Consider the following 12796-nt stretch of genomic DNA (forward strand, 5'->3'; position numbering starts at 1 on the left):
AGGAATTACCAGGCCGGCTTGAGGGCGTTCGATAAATTCTCCAGAACTCACCCAAGGGGTCTTCATTCCGAAACGGCTCACATCATGGCCTTTTTAGCCCATTGTCACTACCAACTGGGGCTGTCACACAATACCATCAAACTCTATTTAGCTGGGCTGCAACACCACTTCATGCTGGATGATCCACACCGCGGGTCCTTTTTCTCTGTTCAGGCCATTAAGGCCACCCTTCGGGGTATTCAGAAAGAGGGTCAGGGGTCCCAGAGCCGTAGGCAACCCGTGTCTAGCGAGTTGTTTAGGGCTCTCTCCTCGTCTTTGGACGGTCATCCTTTTGGGCCCTCCACTAGCTTGGTCTTGAAAGCAGCCATGTACCTCATTTTTTATGGGTTTCTTAGGCCGGGGGAAGTTTTAGCCGGTCCGAACCGTCAGGGTCACCCGTTGAAACAGCATCTGTCTTGGGGCCGAGGTTGCTACACTCTTCTCCTTCCCTCTACCAAGACCAGTCAGACGGGTCCCCCTACTGCAATCAAATTTTATCCGTCCTCCAACTTATGGTGCCCAGTTCAGGTGCTGCACCAATTATTATCACTCATTCGGGTCGGTCCTTCAGATAGTCCTCTCCTGCCGCACGCCGGCAAACCCCTTACCGCCACACGGTTCATTACCTGCATCCGTGCTCTTGCCCAAGGTTTAGGATACGACCCCAAAATTATATCAGGGCATTCTTTCCGCATAGGGGCAGCTTCTGCCGCATCACGACATCAGGTGCCAGCTCACGTCATTCGAAGCATGGGGCGTTGGCGGTCCTCTTGCTACACTAGATATATTCCTGATCCTCAACTTGAGATCGCACGTGCCTTTTGTTCGTTGGCTTTGTAAATCATGTAATAAAATGTTTGTTACTAATGGTTGTTTTTTGCCCCCTTTTCTTGGTGTACCCTCGTCGTGGCTCCCGGCATAATTCAGCCACCTTGCTCAGGGCAGGGGTCTCTGCGTACGCTGACGTTTCCTAGCCCTGACCATAAATAGGTAAGGCTGGTTCCAGCCTGCATTTGTGGGAGGGGCGTCTGGCCTTATATTCCGCTCACTCCCGTCCAGCCAGGCGCCCGAGCTTCACGCCCCTCCCCCCCGCCCCTTTTTTCCAAGGTTTCCCTGGGTATGCCCCCTTTTCTTGGTGTACCCTCGTCGTGGCTCCCGGCATAATTCAGCCACCTTGCTCAGGGCAGGGGTCTCTGCGTACGCTGACGTTTCCTAGCCCTGACCATAAATGGTATATTTAGATGAGGATTGAGCTCATAGAGAATCTGCGTTCGATAAGGTAAAAAAAAAAAATGTAATTATAGTCTATGAATAGAATAAATTATTTATGCATTATATAAAATACAACATAAAGGGGACGTTACCTTTGGACAAACCCTTTCACTAATACCTTATTGGGTCATATGACAGAAATAGAGGGAACTGTGCTGAGAGAGTCCCTACAAAGAGTAATTCTCACTCCAGAGAAGATAGCATAGGTGTAACGGACCGTTTCAGCAGACAAGGGGTTAAAATCCGTTTAGGCGATAAGCCCCTTTCTGAGAGACAGGCACAGCTACTGCAGGATACACCAAACTCCCGAACTGGATACAAAGTAGCACTCCAAACTGGAACCTCACGAATAGCTGCTAGCAGACGAACAGGAATCAGCTTACACTTCTGGCAATCGGTCTTCTAACAGCATACAGTGAATCCCCCCAATAACGAGACAAGGCTCCGTGTTGAGGGTCAAGCAGTGGTCTGACTGTACTTCACGTACAGCCTCTTTTATTCATAAACCACAAACATAGTACTGCCCACAGGGGTTTGAAATACAACCAATCAGTAATTTACAACACATACAATGTAACTACAGCAACCAATCATTCACGCCCCCAGAGGACCAGAATGAAGACTGTGACATAGGACAAATACAACATATCCCCACAATGCATCATGGTCTCCTCCTCTCTGTCCCGGAGACAACCTGAGGAGCAATCCAATTATCTCTGAGGACAAAGGGAGATCGCCAATACACATGTGAGGACAACAGAACAGACATCACCATTTAAACACACAATGGGACAATGGCACAATAGAAACACACCCAGCATTTTCCTCCCAAGCTGACAAGTTACACTTATTATAAATTGTTACAACTTTGTGAGTTTACATTGGCCATACATATAACTTACATCAATTTAAACAGTATAACTTGGGGACAAACCTATCCAAAATTCATTTGAATCGGTTCAGGGGTTTAAAAGTTAGTATATGGCCCATAATCCTGGGGCAAGAGGCCAGCAGCCAGTCCTCTTCAAAACCCAGTGGCGAGGTCGGTTTCGCCACAATAGGTATATACAGATCTATTAAATCGGTAACCTAACAGCTGTTAGGATAGCACTCTGGTCTGAGTGCTGAGATCCCCATTGAACAAGGACTTAGAAGCACTCAGCTGAGCATGGTTTCTCCTTGTTGCTGAGGACGGATTGAAGACGGCACCATGGACTTTCAGTTGAGGCTAATACAGCGGTCAACTGAGCACTTGTAAGTTGTAACTCCTCGTTTTGCGGTCTGATTGACTCACTTGCCTGCTGTTTTTGAACTTTCAAGGGGAGATTTATCATTCCGTTTATGCCAGAAAAGTAGCATTAGAAAGTCGAACACATGTGACTTTAAAAAAAAATTGTTGCAAGGGCTTTTTTAAGCCGCCTTCGCCTCACTTCCAAAAGTAGATGTGACAATGGCAGGAAGAGGGCATGGCCAACAGCCACAACAAATGTTTTCTGGTGCAAATGAAGCCAGACATTTCTGTTTATGCCCATAGACTGCTTAATTTATGACAAGGCCTGCGCTTCATCATAAATTAGGCGCATCCTCTGGCAGCGAAGGGGATATCAAGCAGAAAACTACGGTCTTGATAAATCTCCCCCTTTAGTGCTTCTTCTAGTTTGACCCATGTTCTGCTCCTGACTACATTTCTTGATCATCCTTTGGTTTGACATTTGCCAACCACCCCAGCTCTAGTTACGTTTAGGCTACTTCATCTCTTTCTATGCAACTGTGACTATTTTAGGGCTTCCTGCAGTGAAGTCTCTATATGAAGGTTTTAGAGTAAAAACCAGATTCTTTTTGACTGCACAACCAACCAATATACCTACCTCCGAGCTTGCTCTGGTCTCTTCATTAGGTTGCTAAAACTTTTTGTAGGCAATTTCAACATGACTGGTTCACTTTAACGGGGTTCTCCGGGATTTTAATATTGATGACCTTGAGGATAGGCCATCAATATTAAAATCCCGGAGAACCCCTTTAACTGTTTAAATAAAATGTTTATTTTTTATGCTGACCATAAGGCTTTGCTGCCAATTTCAGCATATCATTTTGTTGTATCTGATGCAATGGCAACTTCAGCTCCTCTACATCGGTACCCCCCAGTCATGGACACTTGCACATTGTGAATCTTTTGCCCAGCATACTTCTGCAGAAATTACATGTGCTTCTGCTTAACCACTGGCTGTCTTTGAGATACATGAATGATGTTTCGCAGCCCTATCTTCTATGACTTATTTTCACTTTGTGATCTGAATGGTTTTTACATAGTTCATTTGTGAAGAAAGAAGACATATGACCAGTGTCCGCTGCATTCACAAAGGAAAATTTTATTCAAGCAAACCTTGGAGCACACCTCATTTCGTAGACCACACTGGGAAATTAATGTAACTAATGGCAGGTTGAACATGTCCATGACATAATTAATTTGACCATATAGTTTTAATCACAGGGAAATATCATTGACATTTTGTAAATTCACCTTAATAGATCAGCAACCACCTTCCTCCTCAATTTAATCCTTTTATCTCATCATCTCTATCAGTAATAGCTTAAAAAAACAACCTGGTCTGAACGTCATAAACAGCAAGATGCGATTTTATTTGTTGTGTCTCACACCACGCTCCGTGCTTTTACCTTCCGTTTAGATTGACATATTACACCCTGTATATATATGTAAACCAATACTTTACACAAAGTGTAATTGTGGGCACTGAAAATGCTTCCAATGTTCTGAGAAGCAAATATTACAAAGATGACTTTGCCTCTTTCTTGTGTATCAAGCCGTCTCTTCTCTGCTTAGATAGAGTAAGTGTATGTCCTATGGTAATTACTAGGAAGAAACCAGCTAGGTATAAATCTAGCAGGCTTTTTGGCCTTGTCAGATTAAAACTTACCTATCAACCCGCTCCAGTCCTTTACATCTTCCTAAATCCGCGGTGGTGGCAGAATTTACGACCAGGAATTGCATTTTGCAAAATGATTAAACTTCCCAAACATCCATAAAAAAGTTGCAAGCGGTTGTTCTATGGGTTTTATTTATTTTATTTTTTCCTCACAGGCTGCTTAATTTATAAGGTTGGGGGAGGGGATGCATCGGGGGGAGGATGGCATTAATGGTTCACAGAGAAGCAGAAATTCTGCATTTCCCTCTCTCGATTTCTCAGTATTGTATATAGTTGTGTTGTCATGTGCAATAATGGATTGGCCATGATAAAACACTTCGAGAGACATGGCATGCAGGAAATTAACCCTTTCCTTCTACTGAGTGATATAAATATCCCAGGCTTCAGCTATAAGGCGAATTTACTCTGCGTTCAGATGGCTGTTATCTGAAGACAGGATGAGAAAAATGCCTTTGAGTGGAAAATGACTGTAAAGCAGCATGAAACAAGAGTAATATTAGTTAGTCTGGGTGCAGATTTTCTTAAATCTATAATTTTCACACCTATGTAGTCCTTTTGGCCATGTCTCAGGCATAGTTAGCTAATTAGAGATACAATAACAAAGTGCCGCCTGTGGACAGTGTCATTGGCATCTTCCTGCCTGTACTGAATTCGCTCTTTGCATAATTTTAGATGTTATGCATGCAGAATCCATCCTCCTACTGCTCCCTTTGCAAATCAATTATAAATAGTTTGGGCAGAGTGCCAGATGTCTCGCTGTAGCACCTTCCTGGTTTCGACACATGGATTAAAGAACAAACCATCTACTCATTTGCTTTAGCAGATGGTAATTGAAAAACCTTGCCCTAGCTTGCATGTTCTGGGATCTGCACAGGAACAGGAGCCAAAAACAATGCCACAATGGCCCGAACAAACCATGCTATGGGGCCACATTAACGGCTAAACATTTTCTAGGCAACACTTCAGTATCCAACACTCAGCTGATTTCAGTTCATTCTGCCAACACTTTAGTGAAGCACCCTTCCGTAAGAGGTCACCAGATACTAAACTGTTCTTAGACAAGGCAAAAACAGATGAATCCCTTTGAAAAATGTGCACATATATTTGACAGAAGCAGACAAGAACCAGAGTTATTTGACCTTGTTTGTTCCCATCATCTCTGTAAGCCACTATATAGGGTTCATCCACCAAAATGGTAGTTTAATTATTTCTCAGTACAAAACAATGCTGTATTATGGCCATGTGAATGAAATAAAAGACATTGACGTGAAAAAAAGGTCAATAGTAGATCAACTTTTGCCAATACTATATTGCACTTATTCATGACTAAAACATTTTTTCCTAGCAAAACTGAACTACAATAAAAAGTCTACGTAAAGTTGGTGGTCACTCTATTTATGTGGAAAATTAGCATTCTTCTGTGCTTTTAATTGGGACCCTTGCATGTGTCCACATAGTTCATTGGTGGACTGTATCTCTGAGCATAAAGAAAGCTATGCAAGTCTGGTAAAACCTATGAACCCACAATGGAAAGAAGCTTGAAGCTTCAGCGGATTAATGCCGATTTGGTGAAATGAAATACCCCTGAAGAAAAGGCAAACCAATTTGTTAAATTCCTCAAACATAGTACTGAAGCGGCCAGATAGTAGGATTACTAAATAGATGTCTACATGTTTTCAAGAATGTAATTGTCATGAGATTAACCTTGTGCTTCTGAGATAAGAGAACTTTTGACCAGAAGGCAAGTTTATCTGCAATGGACTAGAGGAAGGCTTGAGGATTAATAGAACTATATTTGTACAATCTAAGGTACTAAACCTTTCCACCCTTCCTTGAGGAATGAAAGGATTTTCTTGGAATGTAACAAATTGGCTGAGTAATCGCCAGACCAAATCCATGGCCAAAGAATTGCTAGAATTACTTTAGCAGCCACCAAATTTATATCCTGAAATTTCATATTTAGATGTTTTATCGTGTGTGTTTGTTGTGATTTATTTTCTATGGATCTGGTTTTTTGTCTGCTCCAAGGCCCAACAAAATATTCCTAATTTACTGATGATAATCTTTTGTCCTCTGCTACCTTTGCACAGTAAAGTACACTATAACCTCTTGTAAGTGGAATGGACTCTCTGAAAAGATTTTATGTGAATGCATATTAATATGCTATACTTTAGGTCCAAGAATTGGTTACAGTCCAATTGGGATCATCAAGAAGTGATAATGTCACAAGAGATGCCAACCTCATAGAGTCACATCAGGGGAGTCAAATAGACAGCTTGGTAGGCACCTTGTAGAACACCTGTGCATGTTATTATGTCAAAGGCCAATGTGGCCCTTTCAGGGCACAGAACTGGTGGTGACTTATAGGTGACAGTGTAGTGAGCAGTGAAGTCAGAAGAGGTGATAGCCCAATAAATTGGGTAAAAGAGTGTGCTGAATGAAACTCTCACCTAGCCAGGAGAGATGATTCTCACAGCTGCCACCCTGTAAGTCCCATCGGGCCCGGAAAATGACTTAAAAGGATGCTGAAACTTTATCAGTGAATATGATTGGCTGTATCCCCTCAATGATTTCAAATTAGTGGATGAAAATAAGGAAATTACAGCGTTACTGCTGGACTGATGTCATCAGGGAAGGTAGTCAGAGAGATGCGATGATGTTATAAGCGTGTATATAAATGACAGGGGTGGTAATGCTATAGGATCATGATGTCATAATGTGTGACATTTTCCAAGATGTCCTTTACCTAGGTTGCATTTTGGGCCCAGCTTAGCTGTTTTTAGCACAAAATAGTTTAATGGTAGTACCCTTCAGATAATAACATAGCAGACATGGTGTGATGGGGCAGACATTGTCGCCTTCATGGCAAAGTGCAAATGGTGGTATCCACACTGGTTACATAATTTGGAAGTGAAATCATTTTAGAAATGTCTACTGCTACATTAAAGAAATAGAATATAGTGCTAAAAAGCTATAATAGTTGCAAATGATGACTTTTTAGTGAAATCCCCAGCCAATAGTTTTTCAGCAGTTTTGAACACTGCATAGGAGTAATATAGACCAGGCATGCTGTAATGGTTGTATAAACCCTTTATGGACATCTTAAATTTGGTGTGAACATCTTAAATTAAAGTGCCACTGTTATGTTGGCAGCCCATGCCCGTTGCCATCCTGCTTCCTCAGGCAGCCACAGGTGCCGCTCCACTCACCCTGCTTCTGCCTCTGTCTTTCCTCCAGCAGCATGCTCAGTCACCAGGGTCCCATGTCCAGTCTTCTGTGGCAGGCCACAGCCTGTACTGGCCAGTAAGTCCTGTCTGCCTGTAGGAGGCATGCACACACCCCACAGGCTTTTAAAGGGTCAGCGTGCATGGACCCTAATATTCCCCAGGCTATGGCTGGCCACCTCAGGGTACTTAAGACATGTTTTCCTATGGTAAGGTACAGGAACTGAGTTAAAGGTGTGTCTAGCTTGCTAGTCCCTGTGTAAGGTGTGCTGTTTCATTTGTCTGCACATGTACCTACCTCTGCTTTTCTCCCGATCCTCTGCTGCCTGGCGTGACCCATGCCTGATTACCGTATGGACACTCCACTGTCTGCCCTGTCTTTTGGCCTGTTTCATGGATTCGCATGAACTCTGCATGGCATAACCATGGCCTGTTTAATAATTTAGAGATTTGCCTGTCCCTTTGATGCTACACACCAGTGTCTCTTGACCCCTATGGGTCATCAGCCAACCACATGAAGACTACTCCATGAGGTAGCAGCCTTCTGCATTCCCTGCAGCGAAGCCCAGATTCCTTTATAGGAAGTGAAAACAAGGGGACTGTAAGGATAACACCCTTAGGTTTAGCCCAAAGTCAAATTTGTTGGTTGGCAGAGTGGTTCCACACCCACTGCCATAACAAACACTGCTTCAGGAGGATGGTGTTTTAAATAAGAATAGGAACATTAAGTCCTCACTCTAAGTCAATCTCTCCTATGATGATGTGCAGTGATGACCATTTCTCTGTGTTCGCCCGTGAACACATACGGGCTGCCATCTTAAATCCCAAGTCTGGCGAGGCACAGTTAAGCCCTTACCTGTGCCTGCGCCGCGAGCCGGTCTGAAACAAATGCGGTCACTGGGAGCAGGCAGTTCTGTGAACAGCCACCGGGGGCCTTCATCGGGCAGCCTGCATGTGTCCACACATCACAGTTTTGTTATACAGTTTTGACTCAATTTTGGAAACTTTCTTGATAGATCTTGTCTATATTAATCAGTCATAGAGCATTCATATCAATTGTTTTGATTTTCTGTTTGTACATTCAGTTTAGCCGACCCAAACTAATTAAACTAATGTGAGTTCCATCTAATTATCAATTAATTTGTAAGGATCCAATTCCAGTTTTTGGACCCAAAGACAAAGCATGGGCACTGCCAGCACAGTTTTCATCTAACTTTTTCATCAGTTTCAGGTGTCATTCCCATAGCAGAGCCCATTCTGGGTGGTGATTTATAGTGTTTAGAGAAGTGAAGCATTCGAAGAGGACTTAGGTCTGAAGTTTAGAAAAATTTTGATTCTAAAAGTATAGGAATTTTCATGCGCTTCGTGGTAAAGAATCATTTAACCTAAAATAGCTGCTGCACGTGTTAGAAAGTGAAAGTAAATGTAGAGGAAGCAAGCCCGGGCACACATCATCCATAATGCTGTGCAGCCAGCCGATCCGCAGGTAGCCATCCTCCTGTGTTGTCACAGCTAGCAAAGCCCTATAAAACCCTGATCCTGCACAGTCGCTGGCATTTTCCTGTGAGCTGACCGGATCTGGCAGGGGGGGGGGGTCTGCAGCCCCGCCACAAGTGATTTTAAAATTTTTAATGGTAAATGGCTGGTTGGGCCCCGGCCTCTGTGCCTGGCCGGCGGCGCAGCACTGCGCACTCGTAGTTAGTAACTTACGCCCCACCACCCCCGGCTCCGCCTCCACCCATCCGGCGCTGCTTTCTTGCTGTGATCCAGACCAGACCCGTGACCTCGCGGCGGGTCTCGCGGGATCACGCTGGCCTGCGACGCACATCGAAAGACGGGATTGTGCGAGAACAAGACGGCGAGTAGGCAAGTATTTTTTTTTTGTATGTGTAAATGTGCACACACCGCTGGCTTCATAACTCACAGGGGGGCACCTGGCATTGCGGCACAGTGGCACGCCGGCACGGCACTGGCATGGCAGCAAATCTTTCACAGGGGCCCGGCCCAGGGGCAAATTCATAAAATATATGGCAAAACGGAAAAAAATTAAATAAATTAAACATATACAGAGGGGGGCAAAAAATGGAATATATACACAGGGGACACATGGAATATATTCAATTTTTTGCCCCCTCTGCATATATTTCATTGTTTTTATTTTTTGCATTTTGCCATATATTTCATTATACAGAGGGAGCAAAATGGATATATATACAGGGCCCCTGTATATATATATCCATTTTGCCCCCTCTGTATATATTCCATTTTGCCTCCTGTATATATATATACATTTGCCCCCAATGTATATATTCCATTTTGCCCCCTGTAAATATATCCATTTTGCCCCCTCTTTACATATATTCCATTTTGCCCCCCTGTAATGGGGAAAAATTTAATATATATAAAGAGGGGGCAAAATGAATATATATATACAGGGGGCAAAATGGAATATATTTAAAGAGGGGGCAAAATGAATATATATACAGGGGGAAAAATTTAATATATACATTGAGGGCAAAATGGTTATATATACAGGGCAGGGGGCAAAATGGATATATATGCAAAGGGGACAAAATGGATATATATACAGGGGGCAAAATGGATATATATATACAGAGGGGACAAAATGGATATATATATACAGACGGCAAAATGAAATATTTACAGAGGGGGCAAAATGGATATATATACAGATGGGGCAAAATGGATATATATACAGATGGGGCAAAATGAAATATATACAGAGGGGGCAAAAAATGAAATATATACAGAGAGGACAAATTGGTATAAATACAGGGGGGCAAAAAATGGAATATATACAGTGAGAGAGGGGGCAAAACATGAAATATATACAGAGCAAAATGGAATATATACAGAGGGGGCAAAATAAAATATATACGGTGAGAGAGAGTTTTTCACATTTTAACTGAGTACCTTCACATGTGGAATACCCTCCGCTGATGCTGCCAGAATTTTTATTTTCTTGAGAGATCCCTCTTCTGCCCCGCTGTGATCCCCCAAAGTTTTGGCGCCCAATATGTTAATACCAAGCATCGGTATAGACTGTTGCTGCAAAGTGCAGTTTATTAATAGAGAGTGCATGGAGAATTCAGGGAGAGTGTATCATCATGTGCATCATTGTGCAGTGCACTGACATTCATAGCTAATCCATTCTGTTAGCGAAACAGTTACTGTGCATCCCTATTAAAGGCAGGTGTAATATATTGCCGTGTGCATCACTGTGCAGTGCACCGACATTCAGAGCTAATCCGTTCTGTTAGCGATACAGTTGTTATACACGTCTTCCAAAGGAACGGGCAGTGGCAAAAAGGATGCTGTAGCCAGCACAAGTAGCAGAAGAAGAAGAAGTAGTGGTGGTAGCAGCCGCAGCAACAGGTCAGAACTGCCACTGTCATCCAGTGGTTGTGTGTTGACCAACGATCCAGCTGTACTGGAATGGTTAACTTGCTCTTCAACATCATCTCAAGTAACAACAGATACACACAGCCAGGAATCGGTGGGATCCTCTGACACCACCGTTAATTAGCATGGCACAGGAACTGCCTCTATGCCCTCACCTATCCTGAATCTGTCTCTTGCTTTTGCTGCTCTTTCTGCTAACCAAGTAAATATAGCCCCTGGCTCTGCTTTTCAGTGATGATGAGCTTTGAGAGGACAGTCAACAGTTAGAGGTCAGCCCAGACTCGGAGGAGAGGTCCGCTGAGGATTCCTTTAGGGGTGCAACTACCGATGATGACAGACGGATGGGAGCACATCTTGCGAGGGGTCAGGAACGTGTGCATGAGACAGGTGAGGGTGACACAAGTGACGAGCAAACAGATGTAGATGATGATGTAGCCGATCGCAAATGGGACCTAGGTGAAGAGAGGGCATCGTCATCATCAGGGGGCAAGGGTGACAGCATGCCCATGAGACAGCAGGATAGAAGCAGTGGGAGATTTGGAGCCAAACGTGGGAGGTGTACCCAATCTGCTACACGGGAGACTACCTGTGAGGAACACACTAGCAGTGCACTGGTTCATAAAAGCAGCGGCCACAGGCATCATGCAATGGTGGAGGGAAAATGCGATACTAGGCAGTAGGAATTTTTTACAAAGTCACTAAGGAACATTAGCGTGGCACTATGCAGCATGTGTGGGCAGAACATGTAACGACGGCCCTACGTCAACACATGAAGCATCATCATAAAGTGGCATGGGAAATCCTTGCCACTCATTTAGTGTTAAAGCCTGATGTAGCAACCTCTGCATCTCCCACCAGCCCGCACCCCCTCTCCAGCAGTCAGGGCTTGTCAACATCAGCAGAAAGAAGCTGTCATTCCTTCCCATCAACTTCAATGTAGAAACATAGAAACATAGAATGTGTCGGCAGATTAGAACCATTTGGCCCATCTAGTCTGCCCAATATACTGAATACTATGGATAGCCCCTGGCCCTATCTTATATGAAGGATGGCCTTATGCCTATCCCATGCATGCTTAAACTCCTTCACTGTATTTGCAGCTACCACTTCTGCAGGAAGGCTATTCCATGCATCCACTACTCTCTCAGTAAAGTAATACTTCCTGATATTACTTTTAAACCTTTGCCCCTCTAATTTAAAACTATGTCCTCTTGTAGCAGTTTTTCTTCTTTTAAATATTCTCTCCTCTTTTACCTTGTTGATTCCCTTTATGTATTTAAAAGTTTCTATCATATCCCCTCTGTCTCGTCTTTCTTCCAAGCTATACATAATAAGGTCCTTTAATCTTTCCTGGTAAGTTTTATCCTGCAACCCATGTACTAGTTTAGTAGCTTTCCTCTGAACTCTCTCTCTGTCATCTATTGCTCCTGTTGCTCCTCCTCCTTCTCCTTGTAACTTGTTTTGTCAGTAATCACTCAACGAGGCGATTGCAAGAAGACAACATTATGCATGCATTAATCTAGTGACGCAGAAGCTGAACGTGCACCTGGCTAAGTTGCAGGCACTCTGATCCCTCTCTTTCTATGTAGTTGACTCTGCACATTTAAGAGAACTGATGGCTTGTGCCTAGCCAAGGTGAAGAGTCCCAAGCCGACATTACTTTTGCAAAATAGCTGTACCAGCCCTGCACACGTACGTTGAGCAGAAGGTGGGCTAGTCCTTGGGCTTCTCAGTGTCTGGAAGAGTTCACGCCACCACTGATGTATGAAGTTGTATCTATGGTCAAGGACAACATATGTCATTCACAGCTCACTGGGTAAATGTCGTTCTGGGCCAGGCACACCAGCAACTTGGTTTCCCTGCCTGGATGGACGGTTAAAAATAACAAAATAA

Source organism: Bufo bufo, chromosome 3 (genome assembly GCF_905171765.1).
Source record: "Bufo bufo chromosome 3, aBufBuf1.1, whole genome shotgun sequence".
In the NCBI taxonomy this organism is placed as follows: Eukaryota; Metazoa; Chordata; class Amphibia; order Anura; family Bufonidae; genus Bufo; species Bufo bufo.